This window comes from Sceloporus occidentalis, unplaced genomic scaffold (genome assembly GCF_023333645.1).
Source record: "Sceloporus occidentalis isolate IW3139 unplaced genomic scaffold, rSceOcc1.0.p SCAF_2, whole genome shotgun sequence".
Lineage (NCBI taxonomy): Eukaryota > Metazoa > Chordata > Lepidosauria > Squamata > Phrynosomatidae > Sceloporus > Sceloporus occidentalis.
This window is the reverse complement of record NW_028316982.1, coordinates 26,095,995-26,120,224: the sequence shown is the minus strand read 5'-3', so window position 1 is coordinate 26,120,224 and position 24,230 is coordinate 26,095,995. Positions and strand designations below refer to the sequence as shown.

Genomic DNA, 24,230 nt, shown 5'->3' with positions numbered 1-24,230 from the left:
GAGGACAACAGAGGGGAGACATGATCATAACGGCGAGCGAGTGAAATAATGCGTGCAGCTGAATGCTGAACAGAAATTAATGGGTGGAGATGAGAGAGGATGCTGGATGCTGCGTATGACACACCACATATGACATGGGTGCACTGTATTTTTTTCCCTTGAGAAGAAACAGAAAAATAAAAAATACAAGAACACCTTATTCCTACATTATGTCTCAGAAAAAAACTCTTGGAATTGATCTGAACAGGTCTGAGCCAAATAAGCCCTGATCCCACTGCTATAATGAGTTTGCCTGTGCATATACAGAATTTTCTTTCCATCCCAATGACACAAGGTGCATCTATGCTGTAGAAATAATGCTGTTTGATACCACTTTAAGTGCTGTAGATTCATCCTGTGGAATGCTGAGATTTGTAGCTTTACAGGGTCTTTAACCTTCTCTGCCAAAGAGTGCTGGTGCCTCATAAAACTGATGGGAACTGCAATCTAACAACATCTGGTGGTAGGCAAAGGTTTCCTACCCTGCATTAGAATCATAAAGTTGGAAGAGACAAGGGCCATCCAGTCCAACTCTTTGCCATTTACAAAGACACAATCATTTAGATAGCCTCTATCTAAAAACCTCCAAAGAAGGAGACTTTGTGATAATATGTTCCACCGTCAAATAGCTCTTACTGCTTGGAAGTTTTTCCTAATATTAAGGTGGAATCTCTTTTTCTGTAGTTTGACATCAATTGCTCCATGTCCAATTCCAGCCATGGTGAACCCATGGCATGTGCATCAAAGTTGGCACGCAGAGCTCTCTCTGTGAGCATGCATGCTGGCCTTGCAGGGGGCCCTCAACTTGCTGCCGTGCACAATTTTTATCATGACTAAAACGGCAAGGGAGGGTGCCCAGATCATACTCCCTCCCTTATGAACACTGGTTTACCTAAGAGTAAAATGGCAATTGGGAGGGAAGGAAGGTGCCCAGAGCACCCTCACTCCCTTTCCAAGCGCTGGTTTACAAATGACTAAGATGGTGTATAGCAGCAAGGGGCATGCCCTTTTGGCTCTTATAATTTGCCTTCATTTCTATCAAGGCAGTACTGAGGGAGAAGAACGCATCAGGGTGGTGTGTGGAGAAAAAAATCCAACTCATGGCAACACTAAGGTGAAACTATCATGAAGTTTCCTGGCAAGTTTCATCAGAGAGGGGTTTGCTATGGCTAGCCTGAGGCTGAGAGATTGTGCCTTGGGTGTGTGTGTGTGTGTGTGTGTGTGTTTGTGTGTATTTGTGTGTGTGCCTTCAAGTCGTTCCTGGTGACCCTAAGGTGAAACTATCATGGGGCAAGCTTCATCAGAGGAGGATTTTCATTACTATCCTCTGAGGCTGAGAGAGCATGACGTGATTTCTGACTTATGGCGATCCTAAGGTGAAAATATAATGGAGTTTTCTTGGCAGGTTTTGTCAAGGGGAGTTTGCTATTGCTAGACTGAGGCTGAGAGAGTGTGCCTTGGGTTTTCCCCCCTGGAAGTCCTGGCCCCCAGAAGGTGGAAGTCCCACATTGGAAGGCAGAAGTCCCGCCCCTGCAAGCACCCCCAGCACCGGATGACACCTGGTGTGGAAATACCACTGAGTTTGGGTACTCAGTCTCTAAAAGGTTTGCCATCACTGCCCTAGTCTTTGGAGCAGTAGAAAACAAGCTTACTCTATCCTCGATATGACATCCCTTCAAATATTTAAACAAGGCTACCATGTCATCTCTCAACCTTCTCTTCTGCAGGCTAAATATACCCAGCTCCCTAAGTCTCTCCAGACCATTCACCTTTTTGGTCGCTCTACTCTGGACACACTCCGGCCTATATCTCTTTTGAATTTTGGTGCCCAAAACTGTAGCCAGTATTCCAGGTGAGGTCTGACCAAAGATAAACAGAGCAGTACTATTATTTCAATTGATCTAGACACTATACTCCTACTGATGCAGCCTAGGATCATATTGGTTAGTACATGTTTATCTCTGAAGCAAAGCCTTTCTCCAGAGTGGCTTTCAAGATGGAATTCATAATGGTGCCTATTTCAACACTACCCTGGTGATTTAGCAGCTTCTCAGTTCCCTAATGCACAGCACAATGAAATATTACCATCACCATTAATGAGCCTAGGCTTCTTAATGTCTGAGAGCACAAACACTGTTTAGTCCAATACTGCTATGTTGGACAAACAGAACCTCTCTGTTTAGTATGGAATATCACTTAAGGGCCGCACTAGAATCCAGGGCCTAGATAAGGAGCTGGGCAAAGAGCACATAAAAACTAAGTAGATTTAAATTAATTAAACTAAATAACTTTAAGCATATCAGGCATATTTAGATTCCATTGTCTCAGATTTACTGATGATGCTTTATCCCATGAATCAGCCTTCTTGAAAAATAGTTGGCCTACAACAAAACAGTTAAGTATATAAAGATGTAAAGCAATCCTATATAGCATCTTTGAGACTAACCAATAGAAAGAAGTTTCTAGCATAAACTTTCACAGATTCAGTCTTCTCCATCTATATATGTCAATGTAACAGGAAATCAGTAGCTGTTCCCTCCAATCCTTCCTTGATTTTTCAAGTCAATTGTACTTAATGTTGGACTGCTCCCCAATTTGCATGCTCAGTTGGACTTAAAGATCTTCTGTTGAAATTACGGGTGGGACACATTTCAAGTAAAACATATTTTTGGGTGCCTCCAGATGCACAGCTCCAAGTACTCTTAATCAAAAGGTATTGTATAGCTGTTCGATCTTTTCCTCATTATCATAGGCGCATTACAGACCGCTCGGCCCCTTTCTCATTTTCGTTGCTGGCACAGCTGGCTGCACCAGTGACACAAATAGTGGAAGGAGCTCCGAAACGGAGCTCCTTCCGGGGCCACGGAAAGGGCGCCCCAGGCGCCCTCGCGCAGCCCCATTACGTCACTTCCGCACCGCCCTGTTTGGAGGCGGCGCGGTCGTGACGTAGTCATGGTGGCCCCTGTGTGGAACGGATGCCGCCATTTTGTATGTCCTGGGGACGTGCTAGGGTTAGGTGTATGCATAAGGCACGCAGTTTCCCTAACCCTAGTACATCCCCAGGACGCACTTTACGCCCATGCGGAACGGGCCATACTTTCTGTGACGAGAAAATTTGGGAGGGCACAAATGGAAGACCCTCAACCCCTTTGAGAATGAAGCAGGATAAAAGTATAATAAAAATATCTCCTGAAAGCAACCTAGGACTGAGGCACCCACCAGCTTAGAGATGACATGTAGGAAAAATTCCAGCGTAGCAGCTGCATTAATCAGTAGCAGCAAAATACACACAGAGACAAAAAGTACCATGGCATCCCAGAGACTGATTTATTGCAGTGTAAGCTTCTGCTGGACTAAGAAAGAAGGCCAAAACAAACATTAAATTTGAAGGTCTCTCTGGTGGTGGAACAAGTAGGGGCAATTTAAAGGGAGCTGGAGAAACACTTTAGATCCTAACAAAACCAGAAAAACAAGCTGTCTAGCAAGCAAAGTAAGGAGAGGGCATATCTGAAAGTACTACAGAAAGAAAGATAAATTTGTGAGCAAAGGCAACAATAAGCACTGGAAACACTATGTGCCTTTTCAACAATATATATCAAAGTAGAACATAATATCTGAAAATTTGTTACTTGTAACCAAAATGTCACAGTTGTTACAACACATTACATGCATGATTTATTGTATCTTATTTTGAAGGCATGTCTTCAGACACAATTGTTCTCTTCTGCTGGATCCCACAGAAAAGCTAAAAACCATACATACATCAAATTCAGTATCTTTCAGGATAATAGTTTTTGAAATAAGAGAAATAATGTTTAAATATAACTCATAATGATGGGTACCGATGTCTTTAACACATTCACTTAAAGTGTCTAAGCAATTATGTCTGCCTTGTCAGCTGCTTTGTAAGTAACAAATCTGTTCAGGATCACATCTCAGTAGGTATAGGAGCAAATAAGTCTAAAAACAAAGCCAATGTCCAGAAACTTTGCTATATCAAATGCCAAGTGCAAGAACAGATTAGGCGAAGTTAACAGTAGTGCAAACATTTCCTAAGCACAACATCATAAATGTGATTGGTTGCACAGGCAAACAGCCAGGAATTAATCGAGAAACAAATAGAAATGACTTAGTAAAGTTCAGGTTGTACTCAGCCTGCCAGTCATATGTGAGAAGTTAACAGGGTCAGAGAAGGCCACACAGTGTAGCAAGCTGAGGAACCACCATCTCTACTAGGCCTCTACAACAACGTTTCCCAAACTTCTGATAGCTGAAGCACACATCTAATCCACCCAACCAAAGTTCTGTTAGTTAAGGTTTCAGGTAGGAAAAGAGAAAGCTCTCTTCAACTAAGTCATATTTTTGGTTCATCTAAACTCAGTATTACCTAAGATGACTTGTAGCAGCTCTCCAGATTTTCACATTGGTACTTTCCCATCCCTACCATATGTCAGGAACTGAACTACAGACAATTCATATGTAAAACATATGCTCTACCCCTGACCTACTAGCCCTTCCCAGATTGTGTAGAATAAAGCTTGATCTTGTCATAGGCTTTGGGGTCCTCCAGCTTTCCTAGGAGTCCCCAGAGGACCAGCACCCCTTCCCATGACACTTCTGTTTAATGAATTCCCAATTTTTGAATACATTTTTTCCTTTACAGCCTAAAAGGCAGAAATGCCTCTCATCAGGCTTAGTTACTTACTGTGAAAGCTTTCAGGTAAAATATGCTGGTATTTTTCATTCCTTTCACCCCACCCACTCCTAGAAAGCCACTCCTGTAAACTTTTCTGAAATGGAATTCAGTTCTTGGGCTGAAAGAGGCTTTGTCTTAGAACAAAGTAAGATAGTAGGCCCTTCTTTTGAAGCTTCCTCACTTCCAGGAGTGGCTTGAGAGATGGGATGCCATCCTACTCCATTACCAAGTGTGGGTAGGATAGGGAGAAACATTAATAGGCAGGATTGTGAATGGCACGGCATTTTTTAAAAAATAAGAGGGGGGCAGCCAGTTTATATAATAGTTAACGTGTTATAGTTAAATAATACAAATAATTAAATTAAGGAGGAGGAGGAGGAAGAGAAAAGAAGAAGAAGCAACACTCTGCCCATGAATATGCAATTAAAATAATAAAGAACGTGAAACTGCTTCTTTTTAAAATCATAGCATTAACAGCAACAAGTTACTTTTCCCCCTCACCCCAATTCCTAATGATTAAGGAAAGCAATTACTTTTAACAAAAAGCTCAAATGCTCCAGGTTCTAGGTCATTGGTCTATGCAGCTCAGTATTATTACTCTGATAATTAGTGGCTTTGCTGCATCACAAGCAGATTTTTGTCCAAAAATTTGCACTGTGTTTTTTAGACTGTAAGCCACTTTTGGTCTCAATCTTGAGAGAAAAGTGGGATGATGATGATCATCATCATCATCATCATCTGCTATCTTTTTCTGTAAAAAAAACCCAGGGATTAACTCCACAGGGCTCTTTCACTACACAATCATCGTGTTACAATTCTACTTTGACTGCTACGGCAACATCCAATAGAATCCTGCGATTTGAAGTTTGCAGCCATGGCAGTAAAAGTGGAACTATAATGCTATAACTGTGTAGCATGAAAGGGCCTGATTGCTTCCATTTTGCAAACTATGGCGGGATACAAACCGCCATATAGTACGTATAGGATACGTACTAGGGTTAGGAAGGGGCGGTGCTTCCGCACCCCCCTAACCCTAGTACGTATCCTATACGTACAAGATGGCGGCGCCCCTTCCACATGGGCGCTGCCATCTTTACGTACTGGACGCATAGCGTCCAGATGTGTCGCGGCGCCTATGACATTGCGAATGTGCCAGCGGCGCCTCGCGACGTCATAGAGGTGCCGCAAAAAGAAGCTCTGAAATGGAGCTTCTTTTTTGCTCCGCGCGGGAGCCGCGCGGTTTGGCTGCTGCAGCTCCCGCGTGGAGCAAACGGCGGCGGCGGGGAAGCGCCGCAAAGCGGCGGTTTGTATCCCGCCTATATGTTCTATTATTTGGATGTAGATCTTATTCAACAAGCCACAGCCCTTCTTTATCCATTTTCAGTTTCACAGTGTGTAGAGGTAAAAATGACCTGGCCTTGGAATAAGTGCAATTGGTGTTTCTTCATGTCACTGCTCTGTGTGCCTCTTGAATGGAAAAGCAGGAGTGTAGTGACTCACGCATGCACAGAACAGACAGCCTCATCTGAGGTGGAAAACATTCTTCCAGCTCAGTGCAACAGAAATGTGCCAGTGACTAGCTGACTTGGACAGAGAGAGAAAATAAAGAGAGCAAGAATGAATTGTGTATTTTCTGAAGCAAATGCTGCAGCTTTCCGCCAAGAAAGAATGGACAACTCAAAGGAGGCTTACTGAATGGCTGACTGTGGTTTGGGTCTTTGAGCAGAGCAACTTCTCATTCACAGTGCTGAACTGCTTACTACTCCTGGGTCAGATGGACTCATTGTCATTATAAAGCAGCTCTCCTTTCCCAACCTCTTTGAAGACAACTTTGTTGTCATTTTCTTAAGTTAAATGTACTTACACATTCAGGAAATATCTTTGTTGCTCATGATAACCATTTCATTATGTAAATGCACCAAGAGACATAGGGAGAAAGGTGAAAGCTTTTTTATAAATAAAAGCAATAGGCACTTTGCTTGATTATCATTCCTTCTGGAGACAGACACTTTGTGGCAGGCATAAATTACAATAAAAGAATTTAAAAAAAGTGAAAGTTGGAAGAATGTGCTTTACCAATGAAAAGATGACATAAATTGATTGAGGTCAAATAACATAGGTTTTTGGCAAATATATTTTGAGGGCTTTTTGTTAAAAAAAATCTCTTACAGGAAAGAATCTGTTCTACAATATTTATTTTAATTTATTAAATTGATATTTTAAATTGCCACTACAAATAATGTTCAAGGAAGCTAGCAACAAAATACAATGTAAAGTACCAAATTGCAATTAAGACTAATTATTAAGACAATTAAGATATGAAAGCAAATCTCTTATCCATACAAGAGAAATAAAGGAGCAATAGAAATAAACAGATGAGTTATTTAAATGAGCTTGGGCAGGGGGAGCTCTAAATTGCATCTGGACATCATAAAGACAGTTCAGACCCATTTTGGGGTTTTGGCCCTTCATCATGTAAACAGGACACAGCAAGCCCGGGGGGGGGGGGGGATAAAATGTCCATGCAGACAAGTCCAAAAGATTGAGTTCTTCCAGAGGTTTCTTTTTAAAGCAGGCATTCCGGCTGCACAAACTGCCATATTTTAAGGAAGACAAACAGACACAAATCATGTCTTGCTCCTTGCTTACATATCATATTTATAAAGGGATAAGTATCACTTATATGCTAGACAGCAACAATTATATTTATGAACCTGATTTGGATCATTAACTTCTTTATTAATAGGACAATCAAATAGCTTGTGCACCAGTGTAAATTTCAAAATCTGTGACAGATCAGTGCAGGAGTTATTCCTGCAGTCTCATGAAATGTATATTATCAAAACTGATACCTCTCCAAAAGTGGTATACTGTATACTGTTTTCACCAATGTTTCCTAATAAACATTTAGACAGAAGAAGTATTTAGTAAAATCTTAATGGCTTGAGACCTGTTGTTAAATCCATTAAACCAATAGGTTGTATCCACACTGCAGAATTAAAGCAGTTTGACACCACTTTAAGTACCATGACTCTATCCTATAGAATCCTGGGATTTGTAGTTTGGTGAGGCACCAGACCTCTCTGCCAGACCAGGCTGAATATCTCACAAAACCACAAATTCCAGAATTCTGTAGGACAGCCTCATGGCAGTTACAGTGGTGTCAAACTGCTTTAATTCTGTGGCGTGGATACATTCTTTGAACAATTGATTCAAGACTAATTAATAGGATCTAGGCCGATATGCCTGGTTGCTATCTCTCATTTCCAACTGCACATTGTAATTTCTCAGACTGCACATTTCCCCCAACTGAATACTTTACGTCCAACTGCACATTAAAAAACAAACCTTAGTCTACCTCTCTCCGGGAATGGGGCAAACAAAGCTGTTGGTTTTGGTCTTGCCTTCTAAGAAAAGAAGTTACCTTTCCTTGTATGTTCCATACCTTGCTGTCAGTGAAAAGACCATAACTTACCGAGCACCTGAAACCTGATACTATTAGGCTAATATTTGTTCCTGCAAAAACCACTTAAATGAATGGTAGCCAAGAGCCACTTAAGCTTCAAGGTTCCTTACAAAACACCCTTTTCATAATTAAGTATTCATACAGCAGAAGGAGGTTGGGCTCTCTACCAAGAACATTAAATGCATTATCAGTGTCAAGGTGAATTGCAATTAGGATGCATGAGAATTGGTGACAAGAAAACTTTTACATTATTGTACTTGAAACACATTTTATGACAACAATCATTAAGGCTTTCCAGCTCATTTTGTGTGGCCTATCTACTATGAGGTAAAAACCTCATCTCCCTATACAGCTAAATAATACCATCCATAATAGCATGTCAGTAGCAAAATAGTTTTGCCAACAATTCTATTCCATTTTGGCCAGAAGACTGCAAAATACATACCCAGCAAACAACCAGTTTGATATTCAGTAGCAGTTCACAAGCAATTGATGAAAGTCGATGAAAACCTTGAGAAAGATATGGATCTGCTGGTGACTACTGCTGTTGGTGAAGTGTACTATGTATACATTCTCCATGAACATTGTACAAAGTTGCACAGGGTTACTATGCAGACAATGGAGCTTTAAAGTAATGACAGCAATTCTCTTCCATGTCAGAGAAAATGTTCTGTGCATGCACAATGAAAACAAAGGATTACCTGGCTCAGAGAAGCTCTGTGCAAACTGTGACCCAATCTCAAACTGAACTTTCCAAACATATGTGAAAACCAGAAGATCAATAGAGCTCAATGGGGTCTATTTCCCCCAAGCCTAACTGTCATATGGGTGGATTCTCTCTCTGTGTGTGTGTGTGCCTCTGTCTTTCTCCCCCCCCCCCCCATTCAGAGAGAGAGAGAGAATCCACCCATATGACAGTTAGGCTTGGGGGAAATAGACCCCATTGAGCTCTATTGATCTTCTGGTTTTCACATATGTTTGGAAAGGGAGGGAGAGCTTCACCATTCCCCCATTTTACTCTGTGCTACAACTACACTGGAAAAAGTCAACCACTGGATTCTATGAAAGGCTTTTTAAAAATAATTAGCCTAAGTGCTGTTAAGGAACCAAGGAAGGACAGCTGAGGGCTGGTCAGGCTGGCTCTCTGCCTCTGGGTCATATTTAATTCACAGGGACTCTCTAACAAAGGGGTAGGAACATCAAGAGGGTTGAGGGGGGAATCTTCTCCATCATCATCATCATCATCATCATCATCATCATCATCATCATCATCATCATCATCATCTTCTTTAGGAATTAGAAGTGACATCCTAGTCAGTGGGGGAATTTTTGGCTTGAGGGTGGCCAAAGCAGCAATAAAACACAAAACCACACTCCCTTCAAAGTAATTTTTAATCTACTATCACATTTTAAACTCAGAGGTTAAATGTGGCAAAGACCACATGGGACATCCTGTCCAAGAGCCCCGTGGACCACACAATCTCCACCTCTCATCTACCTTGACCAGCGGTAGGATGACTGGGTTTCTGCTATGAACATTTATTTCTCCAGCCCTAAATATAGACGCCAAGGATTGAACTGAAGACCTTTGGCATGCAAAGTACATACTCTGCCACTAAACTACAGCCCTTCCCCCTCAACTTTGCTCTATGTATTCCAAAGAGAGCACAGGCTCATCTTCCAAGATTGGAAACTGGTGTGACTCTTCATTTCTTCAAGGCTACACAGCTCCTCAAAATAGACTGTCATCACCCACCAACCTGCCAGTACAGAATTTGAAGTGTTATGCCTGAGTCTCCACTTCTGTTTAAATACAGGAGACCTTCGTTTAGGGTTGTTGATTTTAAAATTTTTCAAGTTTATCCTCCTTTTACTTTCTTTTTGGAAACTTTCCCAATCTCCAGCTGGGATGAGCCACAGCAAGCCTTTTGAAAGCCTAGAAGAAGATGTCATAGAAGCCTGTAATTTGAGCCAGGGAAAGCTGAGGACAACTATAGCAATTAGATTGTCTTAAGGATCATTAGCTCTTCTCAGCCTTTAGTGAGGGAACAGCATCCAGCTCTGATTACAACCTTCCCTGAAGTTTCAGATTTAGGTTCATCAGAAAGAGAAGCCATAGTGCTACTTACTAGGGCTAGGCAATGTGGTACTATCCTGGTGTTTTGGCCTATAGCTTCTGCAGCCCCAGACCACAGGCTCTGCTGGCCGGGGTCTGTTGAAGTCATAGTCCAAAACATATGGATGGTGCCAGAAGATTATTATTCAGTTTATAAAGAGAATTAGAATCAGTCTCCATGTGTTTTAGACAGACACAAACTAAAATCATCCTTGATAGCTCTTTCTCAAGTGATAGGCTGCTGCTAGTATTTCTCTTATATTAGCATGTGCTACTTGCATTCCTTTTGGGTACTTGCAAGTGGGGCAGATCCCTACATTCACAGTCCAAAGACAACAGGATCAGCCACTCTCATGCTGGTCTCATAGGCTGTTGTTGTTATGTGTCTTCATGTCAATTCTGACTTATGGAGAACATATCCTAGGGTTTACTTGGCAAGAATTGTTCAAAGGGTTTTTTCCATTACCTTCTTCTTAGGCTGAGAGAATGTGACTTGCCCAGGATCACCCAGTGGGTTCCCATGGCTGAGCAGGGATTAGAACTCTTGGTCTCTAGTAGAGCTCTAGTCCTATACTCAAAACATTACACTACACTGTGGCTCTCTATAAGTCTCCAAGGACTTGCTAATGGAGTAGTGCAAATGCTCACATATGCACTCTATGGCCATCATTGCTTTGACATAAGGCACTGGAACAGAGCACTGAAAGCCACAGTTTCTGCAGAACCCTTATAAAAGTAGTTCAGTCCTGCTTAATAATTAAGGAAAGAGGATTGGGGGGCAGGAGGTGGGAAGGGAAGGCTGCTCATAATTAATCTTCCAAGCCAACATGAATGAGGAAGGTCCATCATGAAACTTCTGTGATAGATATGAAAGTGGTAAAGTCTCAGAGGAGACTGATGATTTAAGCTGATGTTTAAAACAGCTTTGTAGTTAACTGTCTTCCAGTCGATCTCGACTCATGGCCACCCTATGGATGATACATCTCCAAGACCCCCTGTCCTCCGCTGCTCTGCTTAATTCCTGCGACCCCATACCCATGACCTCCTTAGTAGAGTCCATCCATCTGGCATGTGGCCTTCCTCTCTTCTTACTTCCCTCCACCTTTCCCAGCATTATTGTCTTTTCCAGTGGGTCCTTCCTTTTCATGATGTGTCCAAAGTACAACAGCCTCAGTTTGGTCATCTTGGATTCCAGGGATGTTTCTGGCTTGATCTATTCTAGGACCTATTTATTTGTCTTTTTGACTGTCCACAGGATCCTCAGCACTCTTCTCCAGCATTGTACTTGAAACACATTTCATGACAACAATCATTAAGGCTTTCCAGCTTATTTGTGTGAATTGAATTGATTTTCTTCCAATCATCTTTCTTAACTGTCCAACTCTCACATCCATGCATGATAATAGGAAATACGATGGCTTGTATGATTCTAACTTTTGTGCTCAGTTGTATATCTTTGCATTTTAGAATCTTTCTAGTTCTTTCACAGCCACCCTCACCATTCTTAATCCTCTTCTGATCTCCTGATTGCAGTCCCCATTTCTATCAATGTTTGATCCCAGGTATGGGAATTCTTTTACTGTTTCTATTTCTTCATTGTCTAGGTTGAACTTGTGGTCATTATTTTTGTTTTCTTTATGTTCAACATTAAGCCTGCCTTTGCACTTTCTTCTTTGATCTTCCTTAGTAGGTGTTCCAGGTCTGTGAGGTTTTCTGCTAGTACTATGGTGTCATCTGCATATCTCAGATTGTTGATATTCCTTCCTCCTATTTTCACTCCTCCTTCTATGTGTCCAAGCCAGCTTTTCTTATAATAAACAGCTTAGGTGGCCTAATATGCGACCCATCAGTGAGTCCGATGGACAAACAGTCTGATTTGGGGGTGGGGCAGCATATCTGTTTCACTTTCTGGCCATCCATCCACAAGATGCCCTTCTTGAAGACATAAGTGATGACCAGATTACAGGTTATGTTCTTAGCACAATGTTTACTTGTGGGAATATTTACGTGTGTTGTTCCATGGCATATAGACCACGGCCATTACATGACCTTGAGCAAGGCATTCAGTCTGGCCCATTCTTCCAAGATTGTTGTGCAAGGGAAAAGAACTATATTGTTAAATTACTCACAACTGTGGAGGATGAACAGAATACACACGACAAATAAGTACATTAAAAGAAAAACAAACTAGTGCTCTGACTCATAGCTAAATCTTGTATGGAGATGAAGAATAGGCTGGATTTAGTTTCTTATTCTTGTGTGCCTTCAAGTCATTTATGACTAAGGCAGACCTATAATGGGATCTTCTTGGCAAGATTTGTCCATTGCCTTCCCGAGGCTGAAAGAACGCGACTTGGCCAAGGTCACCCAGTAGGCTTTATGGCCAAGCTGGGAATCAAACCCTGGTCTCCAGAGTCATAGTCCAACACTCAAACCACTACGCCATACTGGCTCTTGGATTTTGTTTCTAGAAATGCTTAAATATAATAATCTAGTTGTAGGAAGAGAGAGAGAGACATTCATCCAGTGTTCACCTTGGGTAAAATAGGTGTTGCAGATTTCTGAATCTATTTCTACAAAGTGTCAAGATGCTCTGGACCATAGACAGCAGCAGCAGCAGCAGCAACAGCAACAGCAGCAAAATGAGTTAACACAAGGAGTTACCTTTCTAACAGTGATAGGATCAATTACATCCAATTATTTTCTAAACATTTTAACAACTAGCAGGAACAAATCACCTTTTAAAGTAACTTTTCACATTTAATCAGATCTGTGCCAAGTGTACTTGGGGGGGGGGGGGCTTTGATCATACAAGGTCATTTTTACTAATCTCCAGTGAGTCCAATAAATAAATAAATAAATAAATAAATAAATAAATAAATAAATAAATAACTTGTGTGTATATGTGTGGGAATGTGCAGTGCATTAAGGAACTCTCCAGGGGAGAAGTATCTTAAAAAGCCAACATAAAGGCCGTGGGAGTTGCATAACAGGTGCTCCTTCTTGTGCTAGCATTGAGGTATGATACGGTGGTGGCACAGCAATTAGAATAATCCAGCATCCTCAGCATAGGGCTGAATCAACAAACTACTGCAGCAAGGGGGAAAATAGCACTGTTTCAGTGGTGCAGAGCTAAGTAGGACACAATCGTATGCCTAGTACAAGATAGTGCTTCATTTACAGTGGAACAGCTTTCTGACAGAATAGAACAAGAGACAAATTCTGGTGTTTGCTTTGTCCTTAAGAGAGAAAGAACACTCAGAACTCATGCTCCTTTCCTCTTTCTTCTGGAGAGCTGATTGTTATGACACGAACTTTCTGACTTTGATTCTTTAGATAGGTTCTTTCACATAGCTATTTGAGACTTGACCTCTGTTGAAAATGGAAAAACCTGCACTGATGTTGCTTGGCAGTTTAGTTACCAAACACAATTTCTAAGCTAAATGGCTAGCCTTACAGCCTTTATTTTCCCCCCAAATGTTTTTGCAGCCTCATGTATAAGACTGCAAATTGGGCTCAGTGGTAAATTTGGGCATGTTGAATTGATCAGAGGGCACAATCATATTCAGAGGGATGGGATTATTGCACCCACAAGCTTAGTGTAACAGCCTTCCTGACCTGAACTGCATGGTTTTGCCATGGACATCCTGCAACTGGTGATGATGATGGTTATGATGCAGGGCCTTTGCATTTACAGAATTAAACTTGTGGGAACTAGGATTCCCAGATTCAGAAAGAACCTCTAGAAATCACGTATTCATGCATGTAGTTCATTATTTTCTTCTATCCCACAGAGTAACATGTTTTCCTGCTAAGACAGAAGACAGTAACTGCAATGCTGTTGCAGTTAATTCATGAAGTACACATTTCCAGTAAAAAAAAAAAGACTGCCCAATTATGGTTCCACAAACACTCAAAAGCAATGAACTTTACCCCTTAGACTTAGAGAGTATGCAATCCCTTTCAAAACGTTCTGAATGTCAGGTATCTCATCAGACAAACCACTCACTAAATACTGTATATCTCAGTCTTGTTTGGACCGAGGCTTATTTTACTGATCCTCACTCACTTCTTTATCCTGCCTAGGTACTAGTTGAAATGCTTCACTTGGATTAGATGAAAAAGAGCTAAAGCTGGGCATTATCTGCATATTGGTCACACCCCAGCCTACACCCACAGATACCTTCTCCTAACAGTTTCTTGTAGATATTGAAAAGTATGGAAGATAAAGTAGAGCTTTGATGTGCTCCTAAATTCACATTGTGAATCTCAAGTTAGAGTTTAGAAGTAAATCAAAGTAGAAAGAGACAGGGAGAATATTTACCCAAAAAGAAGAACCCATATTCTAAACTATGGTTCATGCTTATGTACAAGCCAGGCCTTAGGATGAAAATTTAGGATTGAAGTTGTCTGAAGAGTTTGAAATAAGTGCATCCCAGCAGGATTATCTCATCTATACCATGGATCTATTTTAAACAGCTTACATTAGTTGAAACTTCTTTAGAGGGGAAAAACACATCTTTTGTTTAGACTGCCATTTCAAAAGTTAGTTTTTTCAGCCTAAAAAAAAAGCACACTGAAGTAAATCTGATGCCAAATTGAACAGTACTAGTGAATGTCTTTTGTGATTTAAGCTCTTCATGACTTTGTAACTCTGTAACTGAAGGACTAGGGGGCCAGTGTGGCATAGTGATTTGAGTGCTGGACTAAGGTTTTGGGAAATCAATGGAAATCCACTGGGTGACCTTTACAAGTCACACACACTCAGCCTCAGGGGAAGGCAATGGCAAATTGCCTCAGAACAAATCTTGGCAAGAAAGCAGCAAAGTCACTGCCACCACCCCAATCCAATGGCATTTATGTTCTTAATAAACTGAATTTTCAGAGCAATAAGAAATTATCTTAAATTTTTATTCAGGTTTAGGTTTCCTTGGATGACAGGGAAAACTAGAATCCAGTGACATGTTTGTGTTTTGTTTTTTGTTTTCTGTTGTTCCTGTCATTTGGTAATAATTGTTCATGAGAGCCAATGTAGTAGTATAAGTGGTTAGACTGTTGGACTAGGATTTGAGGGACTAGAATACAAATTGCAACTCAGCCATGGAGACCCAGTCATGGGTGGCCTTGAGCAAGTCAATCTCTCTTTGCCTGATAGTAAAGCAATGGCAAACCTTTGAATAAATATTAACAAGCCCTACGATAGGGTTGTCATAAGCCAGAGTTGACTTGAAAGTACATAACAACAACTGTTTGAAAGATTGCCTCTTCCTAAACATACGTACCCATTGACGTTTCTCCAATATATTGCAGAGGGCTATAAAAAAAGAAAGCACAACAGCAGCATATGTTCCCTTTCCACTGTCCAGGTTGCAGTAACTTCTGTTGGTGATGTGTCTGGGTTTGTACTTTTTGGGTTGTTCAAAACTCCTTGTATAACATCCATACCCTACAGGGAAACACACAACACATTGTCGCAGCTAGGGCATGGGGTTGCCCTAGTATACATGGCTGTAGTTCTGTAGCTGAGAGAAGCGAACATATACTGCCTTTGCAAATATCCACAAAGTCACTGGGGATTCAAAAAGGCAGTGTCAGCTCTGTTCTCACAGCTACAGGACTGCTGGATGCTGCCTGGGCATTTCCCAGGCTTCTTCCCCTTTTCTGGCCAGAGAATGGCCATGGCAGCATGCTCCAGGCTGCTTTCTATGAGGAGGCATCTGAAACTTCACAGGCAGAGTGTTACACTTTGCCTGCCTAATGAAGGATGCCAGGCAACAACAAGCTGTTCTCAACCAAGCCTGCAGAACCTGAAGGCAGCTAAGCAGGCAAAGGCAATAAAGCTAGATTGCCCAAAACAATGGAAAGGACCATAACATAGAACAAAATCAAAGGCTGCAGACTCAATATGTGCCATCTGAAATGTCAGATGCCAGGTTGCAAAGCTGGAAAAGGCCTCCACTTGAGGCCCATTAGGAGTGGCAATGGAACAGGAGTAGCATGGAACATGTCATTTCCAAACAAAACAAAAACAAAAAAGTATGGTAAAACTTAATTAGGCAAAAAAGGTAAAAATTAGAAGAAATGCAATGAAAAATGCACATTTCCCCCCTCATGTTTTAAAAGAAAGCCATAATCTGAGGCAGACACCGGATGGAACAAACTAAGGATTGGGGAGTACAGGGATGTGGAAAGTAACTTTCACACCTAATAATAAGATGGTGTGGAGTTATCAGACGTGGGACTTAGAAAATCCCTTCTTCTTTAGAACTAGAACTCTCAGAACCTCCAGCCAACATAGCCACTGACCTCCATGAATCTTTTCTTAGCTCTGGCTATACAGTCTATTGGGGTTTCCTACATAAGAAAGCCTACAAGAGGTTTTCTATTTGGGATTGCAAATTTGTCTGAGCAGTAAGAACTTCCTGTCCCTGATGCATTAATGTATTTCTTGTCACATGGCTCCATATTTTGACTCCCTATTCCCTGGCTCAACTCCTTGCTCATTCTATTGTTGCCCATTCCTTAGATGTGACATACTGCCAGTCTGAGAAGAAAATGCTCAACTAGATAGACCAATACTCTGACCCCAGAAAAAATGTTTATAAGCTTAAAACAGTGCCATGTTTTCTTACAAAGTCACAGCAACACTTCTCAGAATGCTGGTCTCATATAACAGGCAGAGGACAACAAAACAATAAAGATAAATCCCAAGTCAAGATGCATGCATGCCCATGTCAGTAGCCCCATTGCCAACTGTTGGAAACAACTGTGAAATTCTTCAAATTAGGCAGTTCTGGAAACATGCAGAAAGGGACATCATGGGTCTGCCATGACAGAGGCTGTGCAAAGATACTGACACTTGGCAGTGGAAATACAGACAGGCACAGCATGGCTATGAATGAAGAGGCAGCCTGTAAACAGTAACTGCCACGTAAATCCACCACTCTACATCCTACAGAAGATTAGCCTTTTAACAAGAACTTCTGCAGTACATGTTTCATGGCTGAAAAGGAAACAGGCTGGAAATTTCATGGCTGAAAAGGAAACAATTGTGTACAGCAGATAAATTCAAATTACAAAAAATAATAATAATACTAATATTTTTTTTTAAATCCCAGCTGTCAGAATGCACTGCTTTAGAAAGCGGTGGAGCTTCTTTCTTTGAAAGTTTTTAAACAGACGCTGGATGGCTATTTGTAGGGCGTGCTTTGATTCTGTCTGCATGGCAGGGGGTTGGACTAGATGGCCCTTGTGGCCTCTTCTGACTCCTTTGATTCTACAATACAGCTCTTTAACTCCAAAGTTCTTTAGGCTCAATGCCTCAATGAAGCACAAATACACACACACACACACACACACACTTAAGAAAAAACAAACATTAGGATAGTTATGGTCTGGTCAAGTTTTATTTTCAGGAGATAGTGCCAATGCAATACCAGTTGGTCTCAGGGTTGTGAATGCCATTAATAGTTCCTAGACATAATGGTTGTGCAGTACCTTTGGTCTCAGAAACAGTACTGTTTAATCCGTTTGTGCATCAGCTGCTGGGTTGAGTTGGATAAACAGCTTGGCCACCAACCTGAAAACAATATCAAAGAAGATGCCACCATCTGCTCTGGTTCTCCATGCTCTTTCTTATGTTCACATGTTTTCCGTCCCCCACAAGTTTTTTTTTGTTAAAACATAAAGCCATCTCCATTTCAATCCAGTGGTTAATCTTTGGGGAAAGGAGAACCCACATACAATTAATACAGCTTAGTTTGAGTGCTATGGCAAAGTGGAAGCTATGTAGACCTCCCTGCTGACCCAGAGAACTTCCACACCTGATCCAGTAGCCACCAAGGGTACATGGTCATGGCATTTACACCACAGTAAAGCCACAATCGAATTCTGACCATAATATTGCAATTCTAAACCCACTCACCTGAGTGTAACTTCTATTTAATACAATGGGACTTCTGTACACACAAGACTAGTCTGTGCTTTGATAATTTTAGTTTATATTATCTATCTGTACTACATTCATATACCACAATACTCATTTAAATCAAAGTTTTTATTTTCTGTCTCTTAATGCGAGCACTGCAGATCAGAGAAATATATTCTGGGGTATGAACTTCTTATCAGGAAAAAATGTGGGTGCCCTGGAGCTGTTTTATAACTGCTAGAGAATGGAAAACAGAGATTTACTTGACGAAATGTTATTGGTTGAAAGAATCCAGTCTTGCACGACAGTCTCTGCCATTAAAAATGGAATCATAATATAATTAATGTTTATCCCAAAGGCGATTTAAAAAAAATTAAAAAGAGGGGAGGGAGAAAGTATTTGGCAATATTTATGACAACTTGAAAACGTACAAAGGGTAAAAGAAATTTTAACACTGGAATAAATGAAAATAAATCTGAATTTAGCCTAGGGAGCCTTAAGGTTTGCCTATATGATGAGTGGAAGGATAATTGTGCTATGATTTAGTAGTTAAAACACGTACTCTGATTGTCTGGTTGGAGACTGTCAGCTGCTCACACAGCTGTGAATCAGACAAGGTCGGAGATGATGAGAGCCAGCAATGTATCAGCATCATAATCAATTTGTACCATCAGGGGGTAGGATGGGTGCTATATGCTGCCACCCAGCTCTCTTTCTGAAGATCCCACTAAGGAGAATTATGCATCTATCTCTGCTCCTTACCCTATTTTATTCCACTACCAATCAGCCTTGAGCTTTACTACTCAAAGTTGGCAGCTCTATCCCATCTGGATACTCTCTCTATCCTTGAGCTGCCTTCTTGTAATGAATCTTCCATTAAACAATGCAATCAGAATACCTTATGGCATTTTTCCTGTATCAGTCTAGATCCAGACTTAGTCATAATTAGAGCAGACCCTATTAAGGTTAAGTCTGGATTTTGATAGCATTTCTTTTCTTATGAACAACACCTTGGGAAGGTGTGTGCATGTGTTGTGTGCCTTCAGATCATTCCTAACTTATGACAACTCTAAGGTAAACCTATCATGGAATTTTCTTGGCAAGATTTGTTCGTGTGAGGTTTTCCATTTCCTTTCCCTGAAGTTGAGACCATGAGACTTGCCCAAAGTCACCCAGTGGGTTTCATGGCCTAGCAGGGTTCAAGCCCTGAACTCCAAAGTCATAGTCCAGCTCTCAAGCCAATATGCCACCTTGGGCAGGACTCATCTTTAAACCCATCCTAAGAATAATTTTGAGAGCCAGCATGGTATAATGGTTTCAGGTGGCTCTGGAGACACAACTCAGCCATGGAAATCTTCTGGGTGACCTTGGGCAACAAACACTTTCTCAGCTTCAGAGGAAAGCAAAGGCAACACACCACCCCACAAACAAATCTTGCCAAGAAAACTCTATGCTACCTTAGGGTTGCTGTAAGCTGGAAATTACTCCAAGGCACACAACAACAATAAGAATAATTTTAAATTAATACAAATAAATAAAGACTGGCTGTTATAATATTTCAGGTCACAACATTACAAAATGTTTGTGCAATCTCAGGACCACAAAAATAGCAAGCCTCCTCTCAACTATTTTGTGTGTTGTGGGGGGGGGGGGGAGGGGGCTGGGTTTCAACAAGATATTCATTAGAACCCTGAGAAGTCTTCAAAAAGAATAATGCAAATACAGTACCAGGTCTAGAACACTCCACTTAGAACAAGTATGGGAACTCTTGAGGCTCTCCAGATGTTGTTGGACTGCAACTCCCAGTAGCTCTAACCAGCATAGCCAATTTCTTTCTTTCAGTTAGTCTCAAAGGTGCTACAGGATCTCTACATACAGCATAGCCAATGTTGAGAATTGCTGGGAGTTGCAATCTGGTGACATCTGGACAGTTGCATGATTCCCAACCCTGATCTACAACACGACTCGACTGTCCTCCGGATATTCTGGCTGAATACATTTAGGAGTTATACCAAAACATTTGGAGAAAGCTGGTCTATAACACTGCTTCCCAGGTTATCTGATGTGTGAATCAAAAATAGCTTTTTTCCAGTAGGCCCACAACTGGCATTAAATGTGTATCTATTGAGTGCAATTGTTTCTTTTTCTTCTGAAAACCTGCCAAGGGCTGGCAGTGAATGGATCAAGGACTTGCACCAGTCAAGGGACCACCACTTTGGACAGAACTGCTCTAGAAGGTCTGTCCTCAAAATCATCAAGCGTAACATCCTATTTCTCCCAAGAACAAAGCTAATTGGGAAGGCCAAGAAGAAGATATTGGAAACCACACATTGTTGCTGTCTCAGTAACTGCTATCTAGAGGCAAGCATATCTCAAAACTGAAGGTTGCATTTATCTTGACTAGTGACTCTTGACATATTTTTGCTTCATTCATTCATTCGTTCCTGTCTTATTTTAACAAGTACCCACTGCTCCTTTCCTCAGATTGGGCACTATGTGAAGACCATCCTTTTTTCTATCCTGAATCTACTGCTCTTTCAATGAGTAAACTCTAATGATTGAAAAGAAAAGCCAAAATGCAGTCCGGGTAAGGTGTAGACAACGGGCTGAAGTCTTAACAGACTTCTTACTTAACAGGCTTAAGTATGAAATATAGCTGGATTTGTACTGCTGAAGAGTGTAAGAGAGAGACAGACAGACAGACACTTTGTGCTTTATTTTGACTGTAATTCAGAGTTTTAAATACTTGGTTCATTGTCATTTTGCTTCATCTGTTAAGTGACAGACATTTGTTTTTGGTCACCAGTTCAGATGCCAATGACCAAGACTGGGAATGTTTTATATTACAATGATCTCAAATACATTTTATACCAAAACAATGGGATAAATATTTATACCAGCATCCTAATGCAATGCAAGTATTTCCCAAACATTACAGTGTTCTATAATGGGAACAAGTTCACCAACATAATATGAGCATCCATGATGTCATGCTTGTGTTAAAGATTGGACTATGTATTTAATAGGAGTTATGGGCTTATCTGTCAAAAATCAAAGCATATTGATTAAGGAGCACTGCCTCCTTAAAAATAAAAGTAAAATACATTTGAAAAAGCAAATAAATGTTTTAAAATATTATAGACTGAAACAGTGTCAGACAAAAGTTGTGAGAGAAAGCATTAACAATATCCATTATTATGCAAAGAAACAAGAAGACAATAAAAAGGTAGAACAGGCAACCTCTTCTACGGGATCTGAGATATCAAAGAGAAATTTAAACCAAGAGTAGGGAGCAACAGGGGAACACACCTTATGATCAAGAGAAAACAAAACAATGAAAATAAGCCATTAAAATTACACACTGAAAAACTGTATAAAAGATATGACTGTATGACAGATTCAGCCAGGGTCGACTCAGCCTTGCATCCTTCCGTAGATCACTAAAATGAGTACCCAGCTTGTTGGGGGCAATTAGCTTACACATGGTAAACCGCTGAGGGAGTGCTTAAGTGCACTGATAAGCATTATAGAAATGTACTTGCTTTTGCTATTGCTAAAAGGAGGGTTAAAGTAAAGGGTGGAAAAAGATGACCACAGATGATTTACATAACTTCAAATTGGATTATGAAGCCATAAGGAAAGCTAAACATGTTCTATACTTTGGTTCAGAGATTAATCAAAATGTAAACTGACGACTAAGACTTCTTGGAGTGAAGCTATGAAGAAACCAAACAAGATCCTCAAATGTAAAGATATATTACTGAATACCAAGATCAAGATTATTCATGCCATAGTACATCTGATTTCTACGTAGGTTTGTAAAAGTTGGACAATAGAGACAGCTGATATAAAAATAACACATCTGAAACATGTTTCTGGATGAGGGTTTTACAGATACCAAGGACTGCTGAAAAGACAAATAAATGGGTCTGAGAGCAACTAAGCCTGAATTCTCCTTAGAAACCAAAATGACTATTTTGGGGCTACTGTATTTTGGACATCACATGAGACAGACGGGCCTTGAAGCACGTACTGAGTACGTGCTAGGGTTGCCCGGGAGCGTCCTTTTCAGATGCTCCTTAACCCTACATGGGTGCCGCCATTTTGACATAATGGCTGCGTCACATCTAAATGGCGCGGCGCAGCCATTACGTCCTACCGCCATGTCAGGCTGCTTGTGGTGGCCTAACCGCGGCACAGGAAAGAGCTCTGAAATGGAGCTCCTTCCCGGAGGGTGCCTCGTTTCCGCGGCAACTAGACTGCCGCAGGAATGTCACCAGGGGGAAAGAGCACCCCTTTTCGAGCGCCAGGGGGAAAACGACACCCCTTTTCGGGACCAGGGAGAAGCAGCATTTTGCCGCTCCTCCCTGGTCCCGAAAAGCGCCGTATTGAGGTGTCTGGGCTGCCGCTGTGGCTGCCCTGGCCCCAATAAGTTGCACAAAGGGGTGGCTGCAGCCCGCCCCAAATTGGCTGTCTGTATCCCGCCAGAATGATTCATTAGCTGAAGAGAGTAGGAAAGAAGAAGACCTTATTACAGACGGATCAAATCAATTAAGGAAACTATGGCCTGTTACAGACTGCCAAAATAAAGCTGCTTCGGGTCTCTTTGGAGGTATGCTGTTTAAATGATGCGTGCATCCTAAGAATCCGGAAGCTGCACCAAAGCTGCACTCCAGTGCTTAGGAATGGAGTGTGGCTTTGGTGCAACCTCCGGACTCTTAGGACCCATGCATCATTTAAATAGCTTACCTCCAAAGAGACCCGAAGCAGCTTTATTTTGGCAGTCTGTAACAGACCTAAGTTCCTGAATTTGCAAGGTCTTAAAGGACTTTTCATGACAGAGTGTCTTGGAGGCCTCTCATTCATAGAGTCATTGTAGGTAAAAGTTGACCAGGTAATAATAATAATAATAATAATAATAATAATAATAATAATAGGTTTTATTTATATACCGCCCAATCACTGGGGATCCGAGCGGTTTACAACAGAGGGGATAATAGACAGTTCCCTGCCCTCAAGCTTACAATCTAAAAGACACAACACAAAAGGAGAAGGGAATGGTGAGGGGGTAGGGGATCAGGTCCAGCATTCTTCTCTCCCTCTGAGGCCTGGACCTAGGCAGATGGACCGGAGGGAGGGCTCTTCTTCTTCAGCTAGCCCTGGTGGAACTGGGCCAGCCTATTCTCTCCCTCAGAGGCTGAAAGATGACAGTTATGGAGGGAGGAGCCTCTATCTTCAGGCTAGTCCCTGATGATGCTGAGCCAGCCTATTCTCTCCCTCACAGGCCGAAAGAAGACAGTTATGGAGGGAGGAGCCTCTATCTTCAAGCTAGTCCCTGATGATGCTGAGCCAGCCTATTCTCTCCCTCACAGGCCAAAAGATGTCAGTTATGGAGGGATGTTTGTTGAGAAAGGAACAAATGACAAGCTTGAGAGCTTCCTGCTCCTCTCTCATCTTGCTAGCTTCAGGAGAAACTTACCAACTTGTCAGTTCCCAAGATGTTCATACAAGAAACTATGGTTTCACTATGCTACCAACTCCTCTCAATTGAGAGAAATTGGTAGAATAGTGAAATCATAGTTTCTTGTATGAACATCTTGGGAACTAACAACCTGGTAAGTTTCCAATCTCCAGGCCTAAAACTGAAAAGGCCAGGCTAGCAATCATGGTAAATATCCTCAAAACAGTATTGTCATTTCAGTTGCCCATTGAAGTCAAGAAAAACCTGTTCAGTAACTACTACAATAGGAAAATGGTATTTCAAGCTTGGCAATGTAGTGGGGTACACAACTTCAATTAGTTATTAAGCCTCATTTTATACATTTTCCTCCTATTCAGGGGGTTTGAGAAAACATACAATAATTTCCTGACAATGGCCAATGAAACTAGAAAATTATCTCTTTCATAAAAGAATTCATTATGTTGTTTCTTTCTCCAGACCATTCAAATAAAGAAAGCTTATGTTGATAAAAGCACTCTTCTACAA

General features: G+C 41.2%; 1 protein-coding gene across 1 annotated transcript in view; it reads right to left on the bottom strand.

Annotated features, from left to right (window-relative positions):
- The window catches only part of LOC149318056 (protein phosphatase 1L), a 281,502-nt gene that overhangs the window by 240,047 nt on the left and 17,225 nt on the right, over window positions 1-24,230 (bottom strand). The gene's annotated exons all lie outside the window — the stretch shown is intronic.